The sequence below is a fragment of the Suncus etruscus genome, chromosome 6 (assembly GCF_024139225.1).
Source record: "Suncus etruscus isolate mSunEtr1 chromosome 6, mSunEtr1.pri.cur, whole genome shotgun sequence".
Lineage (NCBI taxonomy): Eukaryota > Metazoa > Chordata > Mammalia > Eulipotyphla > Soricidae > Suncus > Suncus etruscus.
Window position 1 is genome coordinate 46,502,421 of NC_064853.1, and position 18,047 is coordinate 46,520,467.

Here is an 18,047-nt window from a genome sequence, read left to right on the forward strand (position 1 = left end):
AGAAAGGAGTACATTAATAGACTGGTTAAGGAGTGCAGTATTTTTTTTTCTTTCCTAAAATGAAGCTTTTGAATACAGATAGGAATAGTAAAAAGCTGCATAGCTTTCTAATCTTTTTATTAATTGATTTTGGTTTTGGTGGCATTCCTGACTGTGCTCAGAGATTACTCCTGGCAGAATGTAGGGGACTACATGTGGTGCTGGAAATCGAACCCTGATTGTTTGTGTACAAGGCAAGCATCCTATCCATTCCAGCCTTTATAATCTCTTATTAATAGCAGTTGTACAATTTTTACATCCTATTAAAATTATTTTTGAGAAAACAGTTTGACTTTGAGGAATATAATGGCTTTCTTGTATTAGGTTAATGATTATATATGTTGGAAGTGGAGTGACAGCCTAATGAGTGAGTAATCTTTGGGGGAAATTGATTACTTTGGGGGATTGAGTACTTTGAAGAATAAAATGAGTCTTCTAATTTTAAAATGTGATACACCTGACATTTGAAATACGGCTCTCAATTTTGTTTTGTAGCTGAAAGTCTTGTGGATTCACACTCACTCCAATAACCTATGATCTGTCTTGCACTGGGAAGAAGAGGGAACCCATTAATTTATTCATTCATTTTTCATTTTGGGGAGGCATATATGGTGCCGGAGATAGAACCTAAATTGCCTTGTACAGAACAGATGCCATACCCTTTGTACTGTTGTTGGATTGACTTTGCTTAATTTGTGTTTATTAAATTTTTTTTAGCAGAAGGGACATTTTCTTTATCTACATTAATGAAAAAATTTTTTGAGTGTAAGGCTGTAACATTTCCCCCAACCCTCTGGCACCTTTTTTTGTTAAAAAAGGTTTTAGATATTCAGTGTTCTTTTTTTTTTTTTATTTTTTTTTTTTTTATTTTTGGGCCACACCCGGTAATGCTCAGGGGTTACTCCTGGCTATGTGCTCAGAAGTTGCTCCTGGCTTGGGGGACCATATGGGACACCGGGGGATCGAACCTCGGTCCGTCCAAGGCTAGCGCAGGCAAGGCAGGCACCTTACCTTTAGCGCCACCACCCGGCCCTGATATTCAGTGTTCTAACATCAGTATTTGATCACTCTACCAACGACCTCGGGTTCCCTCTCACCCTGAACCTCCATGACAGACAGATTGACAAATTGTTGTAATTTGGGTCCTGTGTTTACAGTAGAAATGGTTCTATTTACATTAACATTTAAGACAGTTTGGTTATGACTTAAAATTCCAAAAATTTTGTGGAGGAGGGAAAGGTTTGACTCTTTAGGCTATGCTTAGTGCTATTCAGGGACTATTTTTGGCCCTTTGACCCCTGGAATTGCTCAGGAGACCATATGAGTTAATGGAGATTTGAACCTGGATTTGGCTACATTGCAAGGCCCTGTCCCAGTGTTACCAGATCCTCTACAGATTTTTACCTTCTAAAAAATGAGGTCAAAGGCCACTGGTTCCATCTAAGATCATTTGTGGCAAGATAAGGGCTAATTTCATGTTGTTTAGTTAAACTCCAGTAATTGTAATATATTGAACGTTGACTTTCCAGGTATTGAGTTAGTTACTTCCTGCATATTTCCGCCTTTAATTTGGCTTTGGCAGTAGTTTGATGCCTTTTCATACATGAGGAAAGCAAAAACGATAGTATTTAACACTGGTTCATTTGACTATGTGAACCTGGGTCTCTGTCCTCAGATTGTAGATTTTTATGCTGTTTATTCTTTGTGTCTAGAGTCTGCCTGTTCAAAATGCAGCTTCTTTTATCAGCTCCTTTCTCAAAGTTTTCTTTTTTTACTAGCCAGAAGTTATGGAAGGAGATTTAATTAGCAAGTTATCTGTAGCGTTCTTAGTATATGTGCTGCCAAAGCGAGCACATCTGAAGCATTCTTAATTATTCTAATTTACCTAGTATATAGTCATCTGTATAATTATCTTCAGTTTCCTTGTTCATAATTTCGTTGAGTGCAAGGGTTCAGCTTATATATTTCGTATAGATGCTACCTAATATATTGTGTTTCATGATCTCAAAGTAGTAACCCCTTGCTTAGCATGGATTCCTTTTTATTTTCTCTTTTACATTGGAGTCAATTATTGTACTTTTTCTAGAGGGGCTTAGTTCAATTTAATAAATACTTATTGCATGTATTTTTATTCATCATATTTTTCCTATCTTAATGATGTGATGTGTTAAGGACAGAGGAAGAGACAAAACTGAAAAATATTTATTCATCCTTCTGTATAAAGGAAGTACCATACGGAGTTTTATGTTTTAATTTTTTGGTTTGGGGGACTTGATTTTGGGATTACTCCCAGCTTTGTACTGGGAGTAAAGGTGAATTTGAGCGTCAGGAGTTATTTTGTATAATCAGGGGACATCCTGTGCCAGGAATCAAACCAGAGCTGGCTGCTTATAAGGCTATGCCTTAAGCACCCCCTGTATTAGTTTCTCTGAACTCCTAGTTTTACTTTTTTTTCCGGTGTGTGTTTTCGGTTTTTGGGCCACACCCAGTGACACTCGGGTTATTCCTGCTATGCAACCAGAAATCGCTACTGGCTTGGTGTATCATACGGGATAGAGGTCCGTTCTGGGGTAGGCGCTCTACTGCTGTGCTACCACTCTGGCCCCTAGTTTTACATTATTAACCTGTTCAGTGGTGAATTTTTTTGTGTGTCTGGGATTAAACTTTGTCTCACAGTTACAAGATAAATGTATTTATATTGTTGAACTCTATCCCTGCTTTCAGTAATCACTTTGTAAAGTTCTAGATAAGTAGTAAAGCAACAATTCTATATGCGCTCAAATCAAGTTGAATCTGGTATTTAAAAACTTTAATTATAACTAATTCAGCAGGACACTTTCTCTGGACCATCTCTTAAATCAGGGGTCTCAAACTCAATTTACCTGGGGGCTGCAGGAGGCAAAGTCGGGGTGATCCTTGAGTGCAAAGTCAGTAGTAAGCCTTGAACTTTGGGGGGTGTGACCCAAACAACTAAAACAAAACAAAACAAAAAAAGATTCCTCTAGGGCAGGGCAACAAAATGTTGTATGGAGGGCTGCAAACAGCCCATGGGCCTCGAGTTTGAGACCCCTGTATAGAGAAATTTATGTAGACAAGATTAGAAACTGGAGGTGCCTTTGTTATATTTCTTGTTTAAACTTGTATTGAACTATCTTGTATTTGATATATCTTGTTTATTGAGATTTTTCCCGAGGAGGAGGAAGCAGAACACTGTTTAGTTTACTTTTGATTAGTCATTGTACTTTTTTGGTTCTCATTACTGCAAAATATCTAGAGAAAGTAGTTTATTAGTTATCCTTATATACACAGTAGCCACATCTATGAAATTTTTGTCTTCTAGAATAATTAAGGGAACCTACCCATACTGGCATACAGAGATATTTAAAATAAAATTGATAATTAAAATATACTGAGGCTGTTGAGATGTGATAACTATTTTTGTTTTTTGTTTTTTGTTTTTGGGCCACATGCTGGCGCCCGGGTTACTTCTGGCTCTGCACTCAGAAATTACTCCTTGCTCAGGAGACCATATGGGATGCCAGGAATCAAACCCGGGTCTGTCTTGGGTCAGCAGTGTGCAAGGCAGATACCCTACCACTGTGCTATTGCTTTGGACCCAATGTTTCATGTCCTTTTTTTTTTTTTTTTGGCTTTTGGCTTTTGGGTCACACCTGGCAATGCTCAGGGCTAACTCCTGGCTGTGCGCTCAGAAATTGCTCCTGGCAGACTCAGGGGACCATATGGGATGCTGGGATTTGAACCACTGTTCTTCTGTATGCTATCTCTGGCCCCCTTAAATTTGATTTTTGAGTGTCAGAAGTTAGCTCAACTGGCTGGAGTGCATGTTTGTATGTGGGAAGATTATGTTTGATTCCTGTCACCACATGGTCCTCTGAGCACTACTGGGACTAGCACTGCTGAATATGGCCTCAACAAACCATATGGGATGCCCGGGATTGAACCCAGGTTGGCTGTGTGCCTACCTGCCATGCTATCACTCTGGCCCCAATTTGGGACTGTATTTATGTAACCTTTGCACTCGTTTACAGCATAGGTTCTTGATTAAAAACATTTTGTTTGTTATTTTTATTTGTTTGTTTGTTTTTGGGCCACATCTGGAGGTGCTTAGGAATTATTTCTGGCAGTCTCAGGGGGATCCTATGAGATGCCAGTGATTGAACCCCGGGAGGGTTGATGGCATTTAAGGCAAACATCATACCTGCTTTAATAGATTGGCATAATTACTGATGGTGCTGGGGCTTGGACCCAGACTTTACAGAAGTGAGGCATGCACACTACTACTGAGCCACATCCTTGGACTCCTAGTTGTATTTTTTAGTATTCCAGTGTGCTATGAATCTTTTGAGATTGGTAGCTTTCCCCAACTTTATAAAGATGCTGTGAAAGCTAAGATATGGGGTGGTAACTGAGCAAGTTTTGTTTTCTTTGTTCTCATTTACTATAATCTTTGTTATTATTTCACAACTAAACAACTGCAGCACTTAGCTTCTCAGCCCCCATTTGCTTTTTCTCATACATTTTTTTTTGGGGGGGGGGGGGCACACCCATCGGTGCTCAGGGGTTACTCCTGGCTGTCTGCTTAGAAATAGATCCTGGCAGGCACTGGGGACCATATGGGACACCAGGATTCGAAACAACCACCTTAGGTCCTGTATCGGCTGGCTTGCAAGGCAAACACCACTGTGCTATCTCTTCGGGCCCTTCCTCATCCATTTCTATGTAGGTCTTTTAAAATTAATTTTTATGATTGTACTTTCTTGCTGTCCCAAGTAGGGATATCTTTTTTGTTCTCCATCAAGTCTCCCTGATGATTGGATTAGATATGTCTTTATAAACCTTCTCTTTACTACAGCCTGTGTTAGTAATTCCTTTTTTGTTCATGGACACTTGTCCCATCTTTTCTCTCCAAGTGAAATTCTTTGCAGTGTTTTGCCCTCTCTAAACAATTTGGTCCCTTTGAGGCATTTCTTGACCAGGACTATTTGTTCTGTCTTCTTCTGTGGTAGATTGTGAAATTTAGCAGCCTGTACCATATAGTATGCCTTGTAACTGAAGTTGTTTGGTAATGTTAAGTTTTTCTTTTTAACATTATAAGATACTTTAGAATACCATTTCTAGTAGTGGCTAATAATGCATTTTAGAACGCATTTAACTAATGCAGATCAATAAGTACCTCAGGTGCCAAATTTTTTATTTTAATGTCTGGAAAAGCAACATTAGTTTTCCAGATATAGAAAATTTCAGATGTGACCTCTTTTGGCCTAGACTAAATGATTTGTGTAAATCTGAGTGTTGAAGGTATTACTAAAAAATCTTTTTTTGGTGGGGGGCACACCAGTGACGCTCGGGGGTTACTCCTGGCTATGCACTCAGAAATCGCTCCTGGCTTGAGGGACCATATGGGACGCTGGGGGATTGAATTGTGCTTCATCCTAGGCTAGCGCTGACAAGGCAGACGCCTTACCTCTTCGCACCACTGCTCTGGCCCTACTCAGGGAGCTCTTGATAGAGAGTGCTGGGGATTTGGACTGGGATCTGTTGCAAACAAAGCCATTAGCTTCTACTCTATATGCTTTCTCTTAAAGCGTATGTGTGCTTGTGTGTGTGCGTGCAAGTATGTATGTATGTATGTATGTATGTATGTATGTATGTATGTACGTATTTGATGTACTTGCAATTTTTTTCTTTTCTCTTTTTGTTTTTATTTTTGGCTCACACCTGTTGACGCTCAGGGGTTAGCTCTCAGAATTCTGTCCTGGCTTGGGGGCCATATGGGACGCTGGGGATCTAACTGGTCTGTCCTAGTGCCACCTTACTGGCCCCTTCTTTTCTCTTTTTTTTCTGGCCATTCCCTATGGTGCTCAGAGCTTACTCCTGTGTCTACTCAGGGATCATTCCTGAGTGATCTAGGAACCATATGGGATACTGGAGACTGAACTTAAGTTGACTGTGTATAAGGCAAGCACCCAACCCATTACATTATTTTCCAGCTCCTAAGTAGGGAAAAAGTTTTTTTTTTTTTTTTAGGTCACACCGGCAATGCTCAGGGGTTATTCCTGGCTCTACACTCAGAAATCACCTCCGGCAGGCTCGGGGGACCTACCAGAGACCTTCCGCGTGTAAGGCAAATGCCTTACCACTGTGCTATCTCTCCGACCCCGAAAAAGTTGTTTTTTAAACCTTAGTTTTGGAGCTGAAGAGATAGTACTGTGGGTAAGGTGCTTGCTTGCACAAGTCAACCCAGGTTCAATCCCCAGCATCCCATATGGCCCACCTGAGCACTGCCAGTATTAATTCCTACTGGAGAGCTAGGAGAAGCCCCAAAGTATTGCTGGATATGGCCCTAAACCCCCCAAGTCTTTAATTTCATTAATTTTTCTTTTATTTTGTTTTGGACCAGCTGTTTTCATGGTTGACTCCTGATTTTGTGCTCAGGGATCAAATTTGATGGTATGGGAAACCATATATGTTGTTGGGGATCAAACTATGGTAGGCCATGTGTCAGGAATCACTTTTTCCTTAAGCCCTGTTCTATCTGTGTCCCAAATTTTTAGACATTTCCTAGCACCTCTTTTCCTGTCTCCCATTCTCATTCGTAGGTGTAGTCTTGGTGTATGTCCCCACCAAGTGCTGTACTAAATGACATTCATCTAGGTTCAGAATCATTGGGAGTGGCCTTGAACCCCTAGTATTGCCGGATATGGTTCCTGTAAGAATCTATTAATTTTTATATATTATGTTTTAGTTTAATGTGAACTATCTAAAGTTGGAGTATATTACATTTCAGTCAAAGTGACATTTAGTTAAGAAAGCATTGGGGGCCAGATGAATGTAAAGCAGATAGGGTGCTTGCTTTGCATGTGGCTGACTTGGGTTTGATCTCTGTTCATCAACTACAGAACCAGGAGTAAGTTCTGAGCATTGGCAGGTGTGGCCTAAAAAGCAAAACAAAAATTAAAAACGGGGCCGAAGTGATAGCACAGCAGTAAGCTGTTTGCCTTGAACGCAGCCAATAAAGGATGGACCCTGGTTTGAATCCTGGCATCCTATCTGGTCCCCTGAGCCTGCCAGGAGCGACTTCTAAGCGCAGAGCCAGGAGTAACCCCTGAATACTTCCAGGTGTGACCCAAAAACCAAAACAAAAAACAAAAAAAAACCCCACAAATGTATAAACATTTTCCCATTGGTGTTCAGCTTTATACAGAAGCTAAAATTAAAAAAAAATTTAAGCAGTATTTATTTACCTGGTGGCTGATTGTGATGGCAGATTGTGATAATGCCTAGTAGATATAAATGAAAAAAATTTGTAACAGATGTTGATTGTCAGACTTGTTTTATGGTTTGTATTATTTGAAATGGGACACAAATGTTTAAATATTTAAAAACAGGACTGGGAATAGCTCAGTGATAAGAGTACTGAAGTAGCCTAGCCTTTGATCCTTGGCACTCCCATGTCTTCGCTAAAAGCAGTAGGTAAACCCTTATTTGTGCTTAGGAGATGGCTCCCAGAGCTAGAGTACATGCTTTGCAAGTGGGAGACTTGTGTTTAATCTCTAGCACTGCCTAGTCACCCAAGCACAGTGTCTAGATAATCTCTGAACACTTTCAGATTTGGAGGCAGGGGCTCACCCCCACCATCTTTATACTTTATTACAGAAAAACTAATTTAAAAAATGTTGGACTCTGCCACAATTTTATTTTTATGTGTATATTTTTTAGTTTTTGATATTTGGACTACATTTAGCAGTGCTGGGGGGGCATATGTGGGTGCCAGATTTGAACCAGGAGGGGACACAGCCATAGTCACATATTAGGCCTTAACCTTGGTAGTATTATTCCTGTCCCAGATGGCCTTTTTTTGGAAGGAGGGATGTCAACCAGTGATGCCCAGAGCTTATTCTTGGTTCTTTGCTCAGGGATCAGTCCTGCAGTGTTGAGGATCTAACTGTGGTCAGCTGCATACAAGGAATTTGCCTTTATACCCATGCTATTTTTTGGCCCCACAGAAAATATTTTATTTTAAAGGGTGGATTTGGGCCACATTTAGCTTCTCAGAGCTATTGGGTTACTGATGAGACTGCTCAGGGACTACCCCTGCTTGCTTGTTGCTTGGCAGTTGCTCCTGATGGTGCCAGCAAAAGCATGTGCCTCAGCCATTAAACCTACCTCTTATTAATTCAGAACTTTATATTATCATTAATATAAATGATATATTGACATATTTATATATATATTGATTTATACATTTACAGAATATCTTCTTGTTTGTACTGACTTCTTTTTCCGGGGCGGGGAGGGGAGGCTCATATCTGGTGGCACACCGATTACTCCTGCCTCTGTGCTCAGAAATTGCTCCTGGCTCGGGAGACCATATGGGATATTGAAGATTGAACCCATGTCCATCCTGGGTCAGTCATGTGCAAGGCAAATGCCCTACCATTGTGCTACCACTTGGGCCCCCTTAGTGTAACGACTTCTATGAGTATAGTTGTGTTTTATTTTTAGTACTTTAGTATTATCTCATTTAATCTCACGACAACCCTTGATGTTATGGAGGTCGTTAAGATAAAAGAAAGGGGGGGCTGGTGTGGTGGCGCTAGAGTAAGGTGTCTGCCTTGCCAGCGCTAGCCTAGGACGGACTGCAGTTCAATCCTCTGGCATCCCATATGGTTCCCCAAGTCAGGAGCGACTTCTGAGCACATAGCCAGGAGTAACCCCGAGCGTTACCGTGTGCGCCCCCCCCCCCAAAAAAAAAAAGATTTGAGAAAGGGAAGCCAGAGAGCTAGTATAGGGGGTTAAAGTTCATCCCTTGGTTGCAGTTGACCCTTGTTCCATTCTGGCACCATGTTTGCCTCCACTTCCTACTCCGAAAGCCCCCTCTGTGTGTGGCTCTAATCTCTGAGAATAAGTTCCTGATGGTAGAGAGTTGCTGGGAGTGGTGTCCAGACCCTTAGAGTCCTACTGGGGAGATCTCAAAGGACTAGACCTTAAATTTGCATAAACCTGGTATTCCCTAGCCCAACTGGGTTTGGCAGCATGTCATTACTGGGTATTGATCTATATGTCTGGGTGGCTGATTATCATTAGAAGGGACCTTAGATTTCCTAAGTACTAATTTAGGATATCTACTACCCAAAAAATATTGAAAAGTAATCCTCCCTCCCCCATCCCCTTCCCTTCCCTTCCCTTCCCTTCCCTTCCCTTCCCTTCCCTTCCCTTCCCTTCCCTTCCCTTCCCTTCCCTTCCCTTCCCTTCCCTTCCCTTCCCTTCCCTTCCCTTCCCTTCCCTTCCCTTCCCCATCCCTATCCCTTCCTTATCCTTTCCCTTCCCTTCCCCATCCCTTCCTTATCCTTTCCCTTCCCTCCCTTCCCCATCCCTTCCTTATCCTTTCCCTCCCCTCCCCTCCCCTTCCCTGCCCTCCCCTGTCCTGTCCTCCCCTCCCCTTCTCTTCCCTGCCCTGCCCTTCCCTTCCCTTCCCTCCCCTCCCCTTCCCTACCTTCCCTCATCCCTTCCTTACCCTTTCCCTTCTTGTCCCTTTCCCCTTCCCTTTCCCCCCCCCCCTCTCTCCCCTCCCCTCCCTGGGCCACACTCCAATGGTGCTCAGGGTTTGGGGTACTATATAGGGTACTAGAATCGAAGCTGGGTTGTCTGCATGCAGGACAAATGCCCTACCCAATAGCTGTACTATCTCTTCAGCCCTGAGTAGGAATTTCTTAATATTCTACAGTATTCATATCCAGAACTTTGACAGAAAATGCGACTGTCAGTTAATATAAGGCCTCTTTATTTCAGTTAGTGTTATTCTGTGTTGATGTCAAATTCCTTAATGTTAATAAGAATATTTAAGAGACATGCCTTTTTTTGGGGGTGGGGGACACACTGGTTATGTTCAGAGGTTATTCCTGGCTATGCTCTCAGAAATTGCTCCTGGCTTGGGGGACCATATGGGACGCCGGGGGATCGAACTGTTGCCCATCCTAGGCTAGCGCGCACAAGGCAGATGCCTTATGCCCTGCGCTACCGCTCTGGCCCCCTTTTGATTTTTTTTTTTTTTGTTATCTGTGTGTGTGTGTGTGTGTGTGTGTGTGTGTTTTTGGGTCACACCCTATAGCATTCAGGGGTTACTCCTGGCTCTATGCTCAGAAATTGTTCCTGGCAGGCTTGGGGGACCATATGGGATGCCTGGATTTGAACCACTGTCCTTCTGCATGCAAGGCAAACACCCTACCTCCATGCTATCTCTCTGGCCCCAAGAGACATATCTTAATACTATATCTAATTACTAGCTAGTTAGAATGTTAGGTATTTACTCTTGCGTTGGCTACATTCACTTAAATTAAAGCTTGCTATGGAAGTTTGCATTACCACATCACATGAGCAAACATGAATATGCCTGCAGGTTTGTAGCTTCCTGCCACTGCACTGAAAGAAGCCAGATTACTCTGCCCAGCTCTTCCTGCCTCTGCTCAGGAACTGATAGGGCTGATAAACGTGTTTCTGGATTGAACTGAATGCATGGCAAGCACCTTAATCCCTGTACTATCTCTCTGGCCCTTGAAATCAGATTTCTGATACTAGGAGAAATACCTCTCTGCAACCTGTGTTCAGCTTGAGCAAAGCTACCCAGTAATTTATTCATCATGTAGTGTGCTTTTAGTGTTAAAATAATCTGAAAACCTCATTTATACTTTCTTATGTAAATATTAGTGATGGTATGGTCAAACAACTTTCAGTCCTTAATAATCATCTTGTCAATTCATTTTAAGGTCTGAAAACAGTAATCATGGTTCCTTTGCCAGTGCTTTCTTTTGTAAGGCTCTTAACTATTGGATTTATACTGAAGGTGGCGGCTTGATGCTATATTTCATATCTGCTCCTGAGTAGAGATGAACATTTGTCATTGGTTAGCCATTGAAAGATCACAAAGGAACATTTTTCTTTTTTTTTTTCACCCCTGCAGCCCCCCGCCAGGAACATTTTTCTGTCAAGCCCTTAAAGTTGTAAAGTGTGTTAATGTACTACTTAATTCTTTTATAATAACATTTAGTTTTTTTGGTGATTACTCTGGACTTTATCATGACACTACATATAATTTACGTATCTCATTGAAATGTTCAGAATAGTTCATTTTTTGGGTGGGGAACTGAGGCCTAAAGGTTTAAATTAATACAAGAGGAGTTCAAAATCAGTCCAGTCCCATTTCCCCTTCAATGATTTCAGAATGTTTATGTGCTTTTCTTTTTGGTTTTTGGGTCACACCCTGCAACGCTTAGGGGTTACTCTGGGCTCTGTACTCAGAAATCGCTCCTGGCAGACATGGGATCATATAGGATGCCGGGATTTGAACCACCGTCTGTTTTGGATCAGTCATGTGCAAGGCAAATGCCCTACCACTACCACTCTGCTATCTCTCTGCCCCCCTCTTTATGTGCTTTACTTTTCTTCTTGAAATAAGAATCCTGGAGGTTCTTGACTTTCTCAATCTTTTATTGTATGTTTTATTAGATGATAACAGAAAATAGTGTTTATTAAAAATGTAGAGAATTACCAAGTGACTGACTTTGCTATCTATGTTTTGCCATACTGCAGTTCTTGGAGGTCACTCCTTGTGGCACTTTGGGAGAACACGGGGTCTTGGGGATCAAAGTCTGAACTTCTGCATGTATATGATACTCTGGTCCTTTGAGCTATCTCTTTTGCTTGATTTCACTTTTGTTTTCCAGACAATTCATGAAAGCAATTATATTGCTTTCTTTATTCTTAGTCTTTTCTTTTATAAAGCTCTGGTCTAAACTGGGGTAAAATATTGTGTGTTTTGTATTGTCAAGATTTGAACATAGACATTTTTGGGTTGTTAGGAATTCTATTTAATAGAACAATGTAAAGAAGGGTACACAATGGTATGTTTCTGCTAAGGATATTGATTTTCAGTTTGTGTCTAGAAAGGAGCTCTTTTTTACTAAATATGGTAATTGGATTATAGACAAGAAAAGCTAATATATAAGAGTGAATGCAGTTTATGAACTTATACCAAGAAAAAATTTTCAGGTGCGTAGAACAATTATGTTCATTGATAAGCTTGCTTGGGCAAAGGAAGAAAGTTGCTTTAGGTGGACCAAGGAGATAGGATTTCTCAAAGCCCTGAGTATACGATTTGCACGCTACAGCTCCAGGTTCAATATCTCATTCCCAGTACCCCGGCATCTCCAGATTTTTTTTTTGTCATCTCTCCAAAAGTGAGTGAGTGAGTGAGTGAGTGAGTGTGTGTGTGTGTGTGTGTGTGTGTGTGTGTGTGTGTGTGTGTGAGAGTGAGAGAGAGAGAGAGAGAGAGAGAGAGAGAGAGAGAGAGAGAGAGAGAGAGAGAGAGAGAGAGAGAGAGAGAGAGAGAGAGAGAGAGAGAGAGAGAGAGAGAGAGAGAGAGAGAGAGAGAGAGAGAGAGAGTTAGTTGGCCTTTCTATCAAGTTGCAAGCACCTTAAACTACTCTCTAGTTTGGTTCTTAGCTTAAGTATATATCTGTTTGATATATTTATTTGCTTTTGGGTCTCACCCAGGAGTGCTTAGGGCTCTATGCTAGGCAATCATTCTTGGCTATGCGGAGGGTGGAGTGGGGGGGCAGGGAAGTGAGCAAATGTGGTGCCTGGGGTCTGACCATGTATGCAAAGCCTTATCACCTTTATTAGTTCCCTGCCTGGGATCCTGGTGTTACAGTCAGTAAGAAGCAATTTCTAGGCCCTTGAAAGCTACTGTCTTCAGGGTGGTTTTCATTCACAAGTCCTTGAACTCATGCTGGCTTGCAGGTGTAAAATGGTTGAAAGGTACTCACAGTGTTTAACGTCATTCATTGCTTTTTGTTTTAGAGCACATGTCCTCACCCTAACTTGCCCATGAAACAATCTTGTCTAAAATAATCCGACTTTCATGCCTTTGTTGGCTTTATTTTTTAATTTTTGTTACCTTTTGAATTTTCAAATCTTTTAATCCTCTTGCTACCATATTTCTGTTTTGTTTTTGGGTCACACCTGGTGAGGCTCAAGGGTCACTCCTGGCTATGTGCTCAGAAATTGCTCCTGGCTTGGGGGACCATCTGGAATTCTGGGGATTGAACCGAAGTCCATCATGGTTCAGCCACGTGCCAGGCAAATGCCCTACCACTGTGCTATCGCTCCGGCCCCACCAATTTTTTTTTTTTTTTTAATTTTGGGTCACACCTGGCAGTACTCAGGGATTACTCCTGGCTCTGTGCTCAGAAATCGCTCCTGGCAAGCTCAGGGGACCATATGGGATGCTGGGATTCAAATCACCTTTCTTCTGCATTTAAGGCAAATGCCCTACCTCCATGCTATCTCTGGCCTCATCCAAATGGTTTTTTTTTTTTGTTTGTTTGTTTGTTTGTTTTTGGTTTTTGGGCCACACCTGTTTGACGCTCAGGGGTTACTCCTTGCTATGCGCTCAGAAATCACCCCTGGCTTGGGGGACCATATGGGACACCGGGGGATCGAACCGCGGTCCGTCCTACGCTAGCGCTTGCAAGGCAAACACCTTACCTCTAGCGCCACCTTCCCGGCCCCAAATGTTTTTTTTTTAATTATTTTTTTATTTTATTATTTTATTTTATTTTATTTTTGGTTTTTTTTTGGGCAACACCTGGCTTGCTCAGGGATTACTCCTGGCTCTGCATTCAGAAATCGCTCCTGGCAGGCTCAGGGGACCATATGGAATGCTGGGAATCAAACTCAGTCCGTCCCAGGTCGGCCACATGCATGGCAAATGCTCTGCCACTGTGCTATCTCTCTAGCCCCAAGTGAATTTTGTTAACTTCTGTTGTAGGTCTGCTGCTTATGTCCTTTCAAAGTCTTTCTAAGGAAACCTTTTTATTTTATGCACTAGTTGCATTTCATGTTTTTTGGTGATTGAACTTTTATTTATTTATTTATTTATTTATTTTTTTGGTTTTTGGGTCACACCTGGCAACACTCAGGAGTTACTCCTGGCTCTGCACTCAAAAGTTGCTCCTGGTAAGCTCGGGGGATCATATGGGATGCTGGGATTTGAACCAAGGTCTGTCTTGTGTTGGCCAAGTGAAAGGTATCGCCTTACCGCTGTGCTATCATCACTCCAGGTCCTGGTGATTGAATTTAGATGTGGTTTAAGCAGTTTGGCTAATAACCTGGTTTTTGCTGGTGAAATAATGTGCCATGATGTTTTAGCTTTTGTTTTTCAACTAGACTATGTTGTGGATACTGTTAGAACTACAGTGGGTTTGAGGCTGAATTTGAAATTCAGTAGTTGTATATTTATCCCTTTTGTATTTTGATAGATTATGGCTCCTTTTAACATTTCATATGAGCAGTTAATGTTTTTCATTTGGTTGGTTTTTGATAATTACTAATTCTAGGCATGCTTTAACTGTGTCTACGACTTAATTTTGAAGTATTACAAAAGCCAATGGCTGGAATGTGCGTTTGGGAAACGTGGGTTCAATTTCTGGCACTGTACAGTCTGAGCTTCATTGGGTATGGCCCTCAAACAAACACAGACTAAATCATATATATGTGAGGGCTGGGTTGCAGTGGCAATGCTTGGGGGTTTCTCTGGGCAGTGTTTGGGAGACTATATGAAATGCCAGGGATTGAACCTGAGTCAACTGTATGCAAGACAAATGACCCTTCCTGCTGTTAATGTTCCCGCTCCAAATCATTTTTAATACATAAAGGTAGGCTTTAAGAGTAGAGGAGAACATGAACTAGAACATCAACATTCAAAGAAAAGTTCAAAAACACTTTTCTAAATTAAAATATTGACATTGGGTATTAGAAAATGCAACTCAGTTTCTTTAAATTCTTAGTACATACTTACCTTATATACAGTCAACCATGTTCAATAACCGGCACCCCATATGCCTGCCAGGCGTGATCTCTGAGAGCAGAGCCAGAAGTAAGCCCTGAACATAGACGGGCATAGCCCCACCTTTCCCGCAATAATAACTTTATTAAAAAAAGGCTTTGAATATAAGAAAATTTCCACATATTCATAATCTTATTGGTTACCTGTTGCTCTTAATTGTGACTTAACTAATGCAGCTGTGTAAGTCCCAGTTTCTATAGAAATTGGTTTACAGGTCAGAAATCCACTCATACTTTGCAAAAGGCCATTCACATGGTGACACAAAATGAGAATTATGCTTTATGCAGGCTGTTGAGAGCTTCACTGTATTATAGTTAATATGTTGTCCAAAGATCTCTTTGTTCATGGCTATGTGGACCTATCTAAGGGCAACTACTAAATGGCAGTTTGTTACTTCAAAGTGAGAAGGGCAGTAGATGAGATCAAGAAGGCAGGAGAGGAAAAGAGTTGAAGCAAGACTGATCATAATCTTACTCGTGACACTTTAACACCTTTGTCTTGTATTTGTATTTATTACAAACAGGTCTCCAGGAGCACCCTTCCTGGAATCAACTAAGGAAATTATCAGGGCATTGGTATCAGGAGACAGATGTCATAAGGAGTCCTTTTGAATGCTGCTAACCATATAAATTGAGTGGTGGAGGAGGACCGAACTTTGGAGAAAAGAAATGCTAGCTAGGTTCTAAGACCAAGAAAATGAACAGCTTTATCAAGTTTGTTTCATTTTTATTCAGTTACTTCTGTTCATAGTTTTCCTTTCCTTCGTGTCTGCAGAATACTCTTGTAGCCTATAGTATAGGTTTTGCCCCCACAGAATCAGCAAGTTGCCATGCTCTTCTCCACCCTCCCTTTTTTTTTATCTGTTACAAACTTGCCCGTTTCAGTTCCTGCTGTTTTCACTGATAATAATAGTTTACTAAGTAACAGAATGCTTTAGTACTTTTCGGGCTGGAAAAATTTAAGATGTGTATTTCAATCCATTGTCAGTTCTTCTGTAGATGGAGCTGGTGTCTGGCTAGGATCTTGAGTTTCTATGTTGTGTATTCCTTTGAGACCTGTTGCATCTACTTAGTGATTCTAGTTTGAAGTAGAATCTTTACCTCTTTTTATCTTGCTCCTTGTTTGGTATATTGTTTCCTTTTGAGATAAGTTTGGTTAAAAACAACCTTCCTTAAATTTAAGTTCACCTGCTTTTGCTGGCTTTGCATGTTGTGACAACCTAGGAAGCTACATTGATAGATAACAGACTCAAAGCAGGCTTTTTGAAACCTTGAGTTCAGAGGCTTTTGCTTTTTTAATAAATGACTGTCTTTGCATATCGAGGCTGTTAAAGAATATAACTGGGATTTGATTAAAGATTTCTAAATGTGCATGGAAAGTGATGAAAATTATAAGGAAGGGCTACTTTGATAAACTTTGCTCTTTCCACTATTATATAAAGAATACAATTAAAATTCACAAGTAAAGTGGCTCTTGTGCTAGCATTCTTATGATATACAGAGGTGAAGTTGAGGTGGGATTGTTTGCTCAGATTCCCTGTAATATAGGGGAAAACAGTCAGAATGCTAAATGGAAAGGTAATAAATCGTAAGAAAAGAAATTTTATTTTTAATCTTGGAAGAGGGCATTTTCAGGAGCAAACAGGAGAAAAATAAGCATTAAAACAAGATTCCTAATTTTGGGTGCTAGAGAGGTAGCACAGCGATTAGGGCATTTACCTTGCATGTGGCTGACCTGGGTTTGATCCCTGGCACTCCATATGTTTCTCTGGGCATTGCCAAGAGTTATTTCTGAAAGCGGAGCCAGGAGTAACCTGAGTGCCACCAGATGTGACTCAACTCCCCCCCCCCCCAATATGTTTTTTTGGTTTGATTTGATAGTAATGCTCAGGACTTACTCTTGGCTCTGTTATTCTGGTGGGCTGGGGGAACCATATGGGGTAATGGGCATTGAACCTGGGTCAGTCACATGCAAAGCAAGTACCCTACCCATTGCTTCAACTCAAAAATCCTCAAATTGTGCTTGTAGTTCATCTTTCCAGTAACTCATCTGTGACACAATTATTTGGTCATGGTGTTTTTTCCTTGAAAACCATTTGAGAACCCACTGTATATTGTACTAGGTACTTATCACCAATATTGCTAACGATCCAAAAAGAAACCTTCCGTGTCCAAATTACTATCTCAGTGCAAAAAAGGATCAGATTCAAAAGCAGTTCGTTTTGTTCTAGGATACAACATTCATAGGTTCTCATTCATGGTTCTCTCCCATTCCCCATTTCACTCTCAATTTCTCTCTAGCTAATAGATCAGCTTGTTTTCCTTAGCAAAAGAACAATAATCATAGGAATAATGGATTATAATGGTTCATCTTTCAGTAAACTATGCCTTGTAGCAATTAATTTTGAATCCAAAATGTGTCTTTCATGATCTTTTATATCACAAATAGCAAATTAGGGCCTGAGGAGGAAAGTATACCAGGAAACTCCTTTTATTGCGGTAGTAATTAATATTTATTTGATAATTTAAAGAGCTAAAATAAAATGGTTGAGAAATCCAAATTTCAAATTTAGGTTTGGAAACAGACTTGTTTTTGAAGTAAAACTGACTTACCAGAATGAAGACTGATGGAATTCCAGTCTAATTTAACTTTCTAATTCTAGTCATTGTTACTTTGATCTTGTATGGAACTGAACTACTGGTTTTTTTTTTTTTTTTTTTTTTTTGGTAAGAAGGTAATTTGTGTTTCTTTTGTTGAAACTAGTTTAAAGTTCTTACAGTGGTTTAGTGGTTTAGGAGCAGTGATGCCTACATTTCTAGGACATGGAATGTTTTGTGAAGCAACATTAATGGCATTACTAAGCATTGTTAAAACTGAGACTACAAGATTTTAATTCTCTTCCAGTAATAAGAATAGCTCTGCTATTTCAAAATCTTAGAATAAGTTAAAACTATGGTTGGAAGGAATTTCCCCCCCTTCTGATGAAAGTTTTTTCCTGATGAAATGTTTTGGTTTACAGAAAATTTATGTATGAAGGGGGTGAGTTTTACATCTAAAAACTCCAATGTTGGAATTAAGTTCA

At 40.6% G+C, this 18,047-nt stretch overlaps 1 protein-coding gene across 4 annotated transcripts in view; it reads left to right on the plus strand.

The window, feature by feature from the left end:
* The window catches only part of PUM1 (pumilio RNA binding family member 1), a 141,791-nt gene that overhangs the window by 47,105 nt on the left and 76,639 nt on the right, over positions 1–18,047 (plus strand). The window lies entirely within an intron of this gene.